Source organism: Trichomycterus rosablanca, chromosome 2, assembly GCF_030014385.1.
Source record: "Trichomycterus rosablanca isolate fTriRos1 chromosome 2, fTriRos1.hap1, whole genome shotgun sequence".
Classification (NCBI taxonomy): Eukaryota; Metazoa; Chordata; class Actinopteri; order Siluriformes; family Trichomycteridae; genus Trichomycterus; species Trichomycterus rosablanca.
The window spans coordinates 55,154,227-55,163,361 of record NC_085989.1 but is presented as its reverse complement, the minus strand read 5'-3'; the positions used below and the strand labels follow the sequence as shown (position 1 = coordinate 55,163,361).

The 9,135-nt window shown below is 42.5% G+C and overlaps 1 pseudogene; it reads left to right on the top strand.

Annotated features, from left to right (window-relative positions):
• Positions 1-301: 301 nt before the first annotated feature.
• Positions 302-1,620, top strand: LOC134302391 (general transcription factor II-I repeat domain-containing protein 2B-like; annotated as a pseudogene).
• The last annotated feature ends 7,515 nt before the right edge of the window (positions 1,621-9,135 follow it).

Sequence of the window (9,135 nt, the reverse complement as noted above, 5' to 3'; positions counted from 1 at the left end):
GCCTACAGGACACATACAGCCCGTGATACAATTATATCCGGCCCGTGAGATAGTTTAATATGTATATTATCAATGGCCCGCTAGTAAATCACACTCATGCCACTCGCACTACAATTCGAACAAAGCATTGCAACATTTGCTGCGCAGCGCCAGCCCCGCCTGTTGCTATAACAACACACACTTAACGGTGCTCAGTGAATGCATGGGTCAGTGACATTTAAGCAAGCTGCCCCAGACAATGGCCAAACGAAAAGTGGACTTTGAAAACAGGTGCTTTCATAACAGGTAGGAAGCAGAGTACATGTTTGTAGACAAAAAGCAAGCTTTTTTAAATGTAAGCCTAAGCAGAAATACTGTTGTTGATTGAATGGGTGAGCTTGCCACTGATTTACAAGTACAGTTGATGGAAAAGGGAAGAGACTTCATTGCATATTCCCTTGCTGTGGATGAGAGCACTGACACGACTGACACTGCACAGCTGTCTGTCTTCATCCATGGAGTGAATTCCAGTTTATGCATTACAGAGGAATTTTTGTGTATTAAATCAATTCATGGCACTACCACGGAAAAAAAAGACATATTTGAAGAAGAGTCTAAATGTGTAAATGACATGAAACTGCGTTGAAAAGTGAGTTGACAATGTATCACTGCACCATACACCAGGAAACACTATGCGGCAAAGCCCTGAAGCTGGAACATGTAATGAGCACTGTAACACAGACAGTTAACTTTATAAGAGCCAAAGGTTTAAATCACAGTCAATTTAAGTCTTTTCTGGAGGAAATGCATTCTGAATTTGGTGATGTGCCCTATCACACAGAGGTGCAAGAAAAAGTGCTCAACAGATTTTTCGAGTTGCGTGAGGAAATCTTTCAGTTCATGGAAAGCAAAGGAAAAGACACCACAGTGCTGCAGGATGAAAAGTGGCTGTGTGAGTTAGCATTTCTGTGTGACATAACTAAGCATCTCACTGCACTAAACCTCCAGCTTCAGGGACGAGGTTGTGTGATCATGGACATGTATGATGCAGTAAAAGCTTTTCAAGTTAAGCTGTGGCTGTGGGAGACTCAGGTGCAGCAAGGAAACTTGGGTCACTTTTCCTGTTGCCAAAAAATCACAAACCAAATCTCCACCTTTGTGTTCCCAACTGTGCATTTTGCCAATAAGCTGAGCACACTTCACATGGAATTCATGCGGTGCTTTGCTGACTTTGAAGAGCAAAAATTCAATTTTGGACTGCTCAGTAATCCATTTGCAGTTGGTGTGGAGAAAGCACCTGTAAACATCCAGATGGAGCTGATAGAACTCCAGTGTAACTGCACACTTAAGGCAAAGTATGACTCTGTAGGGCCGACGCAATTCCCCCAGTTCATCCCTGAAACGATGCCTCAACTCCGCCTACAAGCTGCGCGAATGCTCTGCATGTTTGGTAGTACATACATGTGTGAGCAACTTTTCTCTGTGATGAAGATTAACAAAAACGCACACAGAAGTCGTCTTACTGATGCACACCTCCACTCTATCCTGAAAGTTTCTACAGCTCAGAACCTAGCCCCAAACATCAATGAACTTGCAGCCAACAAAAGATGCCAAGCATCTGGCTTGGACAAAATAGCATGAGAGAGATTAAATATCATGTATGGTTTTTGTTTGTTTTAAATTTTTTTGACAATTTTTCATCAGCTTGTCCATATTTGAAATATTGTCATTTGCTGGAAGGTATTGTTAATGAAAAACACAATTTAAATTTGTATTTTTTTCATTTCATGATATTTTATTTGTTGATTTTTATTATTTAATTTTTTATTTATTTTTTGAAAAGCAATTGTAGTCTGTTGTAGAAATTCACATTTCTGTTTAAAAGTTTTAAATTGTTGAATAAATGTTCATTTTGTTTGGCCCGTGACATAGACCATGTTTTCAATTTTGGCCCCTTCTGTGATTGAGTTTGACACCCCTGCTCTAAGATCTCAACGTACTTTTCTGCATTAATGCTGCCATCACAGAAGTGTAAATGACCTTTACCAAGGGCACTGACACACCCCCATACCATGACAGAGCCTGGCTTTTGGACTTGTTGCTGATAACAGTCTGGATCCATTTCATCTTTGGTCCAGAGCACACAGCATCAATTTATACTAAAAAAGAGCTGAAATACTAATTTGTCTAAGAACACATTCCTGCTGATGGTCCATCCCAGATGCCTCAGAGCCCAGAGAAGTTGACCCTGCTTCTAGACATGGTTAACATAAGGCTTTTTGCACAGTAAAGTTTTATGTGCCATTTGTGAATGTAACTCTGTATTGTAGAGCTTAAAAAAGGTTTGATAAACTAATCCCTCACCCATGTGGTTATATCAGCTATTGTTGAGTGGCGGTTCTTAATGCAGTGTCTGAGGGATAAAAGATTTTGGTTGTTGAGCTTAAATGCACTGAAATTCCTCCAGATTCATTAAATCAGTTAATGATATGATGCACTATAGAGGAAGAAATATGCAAATCCCTTCCAATCTTTCTTTTTTTTTAAAGCCCTTACAATTCCTACCTTTTTCTGATTTGGGCTTGTAGTTCAGCCTTAGAAATACAAAACAAAAGCTGGACATAAAGGTTATCACATAAAGAAAAAAGCTCATTTCTGAAGCCAGCATAAATCCTCCCTACAAATAATTGCATTGAATAATTGTCATACCTTGGCTAATTCAGTAAAAACAGGTTCTTCTTGCACAGATGGAGGAGGCAGAGTAAAAAAACTGACCCCAGAGACCAGATTTATCATGCAGCTTGTATCACATTTCAACTGTGCCTGAATATGGAGGTGACAGGTTGGCAGAGAAAAATGACCCATGAAGCTTTTATAGCCCAAAAAAATCATGTTATTGTGGTCCAGGGGCTCCTCACCTAACTGTCAGATGAGCTGCAACAGGCCACTTGTGTATAATTGTACAGAATAACAGGTTAAAAGTAAAGAAACTTGGTCTCTACACCTCTACGTGTTGCGTTCCCTAGTGTAGTAAAAAAACTCTGTGATAGTAAGATTTCGGTGAATGGACTGAATCCGGTCCATTTCGAGCCAGACCAGCGCCCCCTGTTGGGTGTGTATGGTGTTGCATACAGTGTTGATAAGTTCATTAGTGCAGCTCCAGTCATTTGGCTGCAGTGTGGTGAACATCAGTGGTAACATCTCCAACTGTACCGACTCCACCTGCATCACCTCCATCACGTTCCTGTCTCCAAAACACCCCAACAGCTTCCTGTGCACTGAGCAGAAACAGAATGAGGGAGATACAGAGGAAACACAGAACAAAGAGAGGAAAGAGAGGAAAGACATTTGTTGTGGGATTTGCTAAGATATATATATATTCACAATATCATTATTGTGGCAACGCAAATAATAATTGTGAGATATCTGTGATGTGAACTTCACTAAACATTTATTTTGCTCATATACGGGATGTCACAGTATAATTAATTGTAAATGGGTAAATAGTTGATTTCCTGAGGTGTTCCTAAGAGCTGTAAAGTCTTACTGTGCTCCATCTATTGGATTAGTTGTGAATTGCTTTGATAAATGTGTTTTGTGTATTATGCAGCTTTTAATACTGTGTAAATATTGCTTCATATTTTGTTTGTTATCCAATATATTGAATATCCTTACTGATAAGTGTGTGTATGTAGGTGGGTCATTCCTAGCATTCGGTGCCATTTGAGTCCCCATGACGTAATATGGTATATTTTGTACTTATTTCTATAAGCTTGTCTTACATGATTAACCCCCCTCCACCATAGAAAACAATGAAGTGTTCCCAGGATTATTTAATAAAAAAAAATAAAAAAAACACTCTGATTTTAGTGCAAGTAGGCCTAACTGCTATGTCCCCAATCATGTTTTCTCAAATTCATTTACAAATTTAAGTAATAAAAATCAAACAAATTCTACATTTTTCATTATTGTTGTATAGCCTTATTTATAATATCTCTCACCAAATGTTATATTTTGTTATTAATACATTTTTAATATTTAAAGTCTTTAAAATAAGTTAGGTCCCTGAGTCAACTGTCCCCCCTGTTACTGTGATGGAAAATTTGTCTGGACATGCCCCCTGACTCTTCCTCTAGTCACATGACTACCAGGAAGTAGCATACATTTTTGGAGGGAAATCGTCCACAAAAAAACAGAGTAGGTATCATACTTTATTCATTCTTTTTTCAATGTTTTAGAAAGGTTTACTGATGCGGTAAAGCATAACATGTCCACTCTGTTATGCTAATTTATAATGGAAAGTTATACATTTTTGTAATTTTAAAAATATGGTTAATTAACAGGTTAAAAATCTTTGTCTGTGGTCGCTGTTAGGACGAATCCAGAAAGTCATGGAATCCAGAAAGTACTCTACAAAACACTTTATTAAGTGTAAAAATGATCTGTGAATATATATCAGAGCTAAGCTGATCAGCGCTCTTTTCTCCTGCAGTCTAGACACACAACCACAAAAGCAAGAGACAGTTTCTCAACGCGCCTCTCTTTTTAAACTAGTCTGGGCTCCTCCTCCGCCGCTGCTGTTGGAGCCAATGAAATGTGCTAAAAAGCCCCGGGCTCCGCCTCCCCCCCCTCGGTGGGAGTCAGAGAGGGAGCCTAGCCGGCGCCATGTTGGACAAAAGACCATGCGGCCTGGATGTCGTAAAACTTGGAAAATGCCGTAAAACTTCCCATATTGAATTTATGTTTAATGTTCTGAAAAACCTAACAGTCCCCCCTTGAAAGCATCTTAATGCTTTCACATTAACTTTTAACTATAGGTTAGGTGTCTCTAGATTCCAGGAGATAGGATAGCCGTCAGCAACCCCCAATTTAACCCCTTCTGACTTACATGGCCACTGGGCTGAATTTTTACAATAAAAGGTATCTAAAAAATAAAAGGCTACCAGTTAAACTAAAGGAACCGTACCTATCGCAACAGCTCCTACCCTTAAACCAAACAAACAAACAAAAAATAGAAAATTAAATAAGAATAGGAAGACAAAATAAAGCAATTTAAAAATAGGAAATCAAAAACGAGAAAAATAAAATAAAAACAATGGGTGCGTGGCTTCTACAGGAAGTCCGTTCAGGTTGTCCTCCACCAGACGGAGCTGCAGATATTCAGAAGGGGCCCATAGCTCCTGTGTCTCTGCATGACTCCTAATGTCTTATGGATTCTCCCCTGTCGGTCTTACCTGTTTCCACAGCAACACAAACATTTAAACGATGAAACACAGAGAATATCCCTCCTAAAAATAGCAGAGTATCAAACATATATACATTGTAAACAATCCTGAACTAACCCCTTGCGTTTTGTAGCTAAACTATGTGTGTTGCACTTAACTAGTGTTTTCAAAGATGGTCTATGTGTCTGCGAACTATATGTTTATGTTTTTCTCTCCTAGTCTAACTAAATTCTCCCCCCTCGTCTTGTTCCGCTCCGTTGATTCCGCTGGACTCTTCTTCCACATAGTTGGTTTTGTCGGGCTTTCTGCTGTGTTTAGTTCCCTGTAGGCAGGTCCAGTTAGTGGCACTTTTGTCCCTTGGAGTGGGTCTTCCAGTCCCCTCAGTGTCTGCCTCTGCCAGTCCTTCCAAGTCTCCTTCCTTCATCACGGTGTGTGATCAGTAGTGCTGGTCCTCTCTCCTCATCTTGTCTGGTCGGTTTTACCTTTAATTAAGCAGAGTTAGTAGCACTTATACTGCTCGAAGTGGGTCTTCCGGCCCATCTTTAAGGGCATCCTCCTCATCATCATCTACATGATATCTCGACAAATCAGCCAACACCATCTGGATAACTGGTGGATCCTGCCCCCCTCTGCTTCCTCTACTCACTATATCTAATACAATTCTTCCCATTAACACCCTGATACACGGGACACAACAACCACATACCACTAAAATTGCCGTTCCCACGCATGCTGACATCACCAAACTCGCAATAACTCCCTTCCATGGCCCAAACATCCCTTCTAGCCACTTAACCCATTCATTGTTTATCCCTGAATTCTCCTTCCATTCTCGTGACAAAGCCCTCAATCCTTCCAAAGCTCGTGTCACACTACCATCGGGTGCAGTATTATTAGGGATGAAGGTGCAACATGATGACCCCACAATCTGGCAAACTCCACCTTTCTCTGCTAACAACATGTCTAATGCCATTCTATTCTGTAAGGTCATAAGTGAAGTCTGGTCTAGCTGGTCTCTCAGTCCCTCAATGGCCTGAACACTGAAATTAACAAATCTCTGCTGATTGTAATAGAGATAGTTTATCCAGTCTACATTCTTATTGATAGTCACCCACCAAAAGAGTGCACTTTCAAACCCTGCAGCAATCTGGTTCCTAGCCTTAAATTCATCTGGGACCCCCCTTGGGACCCCTATACCATCAATCCACACGGTCTTGTCAAAGGATCCGCCAGGTTTGACCTCTCGGGTGTCTCTTCGATGGCTGTGGTGATTGGTCAGGACGTCCCCGGCATCCTCCACTCCGTGCTGCTTGTAAATTCTGAAAGGCATAATCAGAAAGACCAACGCACACTCCCCAGACCAATTCCCATGCAATCTTCGCCGGATTCTCATATCTCCACACAACCATACTAAATCCGCCCTACTGAATTTTTGTGCATTCAGCTGGCTGCCTGTATAATTCCCATCACTATCCAGGATAATGGTTTCCTTACACCAACCTTCTGAAAAATGTCCCCTGTTTATCGGTCCTGGTTTGTTGCTCCTGAAACAGGTGTAATTGCCTTTATAGGCTTTGATGTTAGTTGGGGTTGGTTCCTGAGTTACTGGGTGGGTCATGGATAAGTCCCCACACCCTACTGGCGCAATCTCATTGAACAATGAGATTAGGCATGTCCAATTACCTGAAATTACTGGATGTGTGGCCAAATTAGGTTTTGCAGCTGCACATACAAAACAATCTTTAACATCTATGCTCTTTACTGTAAATCTGACCCATTCTAACCACATGTTAGGCTCCTCATCTCCAGTTTCCACCGCCAACTGATCGCGCCAGGTCATTGTTCCTGTTGGCGCTATGGCAACCGGCTGTGGCCCCTGACTACCTTCCCTTAGTTCCTCTATCTTGCCAGTTATATTGTTCGTAACTATGGTTGTCTTCGGTTTTACACACACTATGCCCAATGGGTCCTCGCCTTGTACATCTACTCCTAAGGTAAAATAGTAATTAAGTTGGGGACCCCACCCAAAGCTAGATAGCTTGGGTAGGGTTAGGAGAACTGTCTTTCCTCGCAACTGAAGTTTTGTGCCGAGATAGGCTCGGGGCTTGTCGTCCAAACCTAATGCATGCCCCCTTGATAAACGGACCGTTGGGTCATAATGAACTTTATAATTTGGGTTCGAATGAGTGTACACTGATCCCCAAGTGGGACAGTAGGGTTCCGGTGAGGGATAGGAGGCGCAGCCATAAATATGATGACCCCTCCACCTATTTTCTTCACCACAATCCACTACTCTGCACACATCAAACACCACATTGGTGGATCGGTTGTAATCTATCTCAATCTCGAAGCACTTGGTGGGGATTCTATGGTTTTGCTCAAGGGATCTTTTTGGTCTCGACCCCGGAGCAGTTATACTCGCAAAGTCGCACAATTCAAAAAGTCCCAGCAGGTGACACAGTCCTTAAGTTAAACACCTCATGGTTATTACTGGGCTACTCCCGTATCTAAGGTCAAATCTCAATTTGTGTTATACTCCCCACCTTGGTTTGCCTACCTCTTTTCCCCTTCTCCGTACCAGTCTGTCCCACCTTAAGCAGAATCAGGAATCACTCTCAAGGATGGGTGCCTGCAGATCCTGTCCAGTCCCTGCGAGGGTTCTGGTCGGAGGTTCAGCACGGACGCAGTGGCTCAGATGATACCAGTTGTTACCTTTCTTCCCTCTCACTCTGACTGCATGTGAAGTGGCTTCAGTCACTTCCCAAGGTCCGGTCCACCTCGGCTGATCCCACTTCCTTTTGTGCACCTTGATCCTGACCCACTGTCCTGGTTCCACCTCAGACAGCAATGGTACTCGTTCTTTCGGTTTCTGGGGAGAGATACTGACAACAAACTTAGTTAAGGCTTCCATGTAATTGTCCAACTCTTCGTCCCACAAATCTAACATTTTGCCTACTGCTCTATCTCGTGGCGGACCTGACATGGGTCGACCAGTCAGCAGCTGGTGAGGTGAGTAATGAGAGTCCCCCCTAGGGGAGCTCCTCATGGACATGAGCACTAATGGCAATGCTTCAACCCAAGTCATCTTGGATTTATAGCAGGCTTTGGCCAATTTGGTCTTGATTGTTTGATTGGCTCTTTCTACAATACCCTGCGAACTCGGATGATACACTGAGCCAAATTTATGGGTTATTCCCAGGGCTTTTTCCACTTCTTGCAGTTGTCTGTTGCTGAAGTGGGTCCCATTATCCGACCTGATTGTTGTAGGTACACCATACCTTGGAATCAATTCGGTCTTAAGCCATTTCACTACAGTTTTGGCATCTTCACGCCTGGCAGGTATGGCTTCCACCCACTTTGTGTACCTGTCGATCATTACCAGTAGGTAACGATAACCCTTCACCACTCTGTCTGGACCCATGTCCGTGTAATCAATACAAATTTCCTTAAAAGGTGCGTCTGGTACTGGGAAACTTCCGATAGGTAACCTGTAGGTTGGTTTCGGATTATTTTCCTGGCACGCCCCACACTCTCTCACATGCAACTGAACCATGTCTGCTAGATTTGGATGCCACCAATTGGCCCTAAGGTGGTGCAGCATGGTTTTTGTCCCTACATGGGTGGGACCATGGGCTTCGATTAAGAGCAGTTTTAGTACCGCTCCTGGTGCCACTATCTTACCTTCGTGATTTCTCCAGATTCCGTCCACCTCTTTCGCCCCTTTCTGTAACCAACTATTCTTCTCATACGCTCCTGCCCTCTCTTGCATCTGTCTAAGATGAGTGTCTGTAAGTTCCGGCAGACTCAGTGTCGTCAGTGCTACCAGCTGTCTTACATAACCCCCAGCTGCTTTAGCTGCTAAGTCGGCTGCATTGTTTCCCTGGGCTACCTTGGTTTTCAAATTGGAATGTCCCTTACACTTTATTATGGC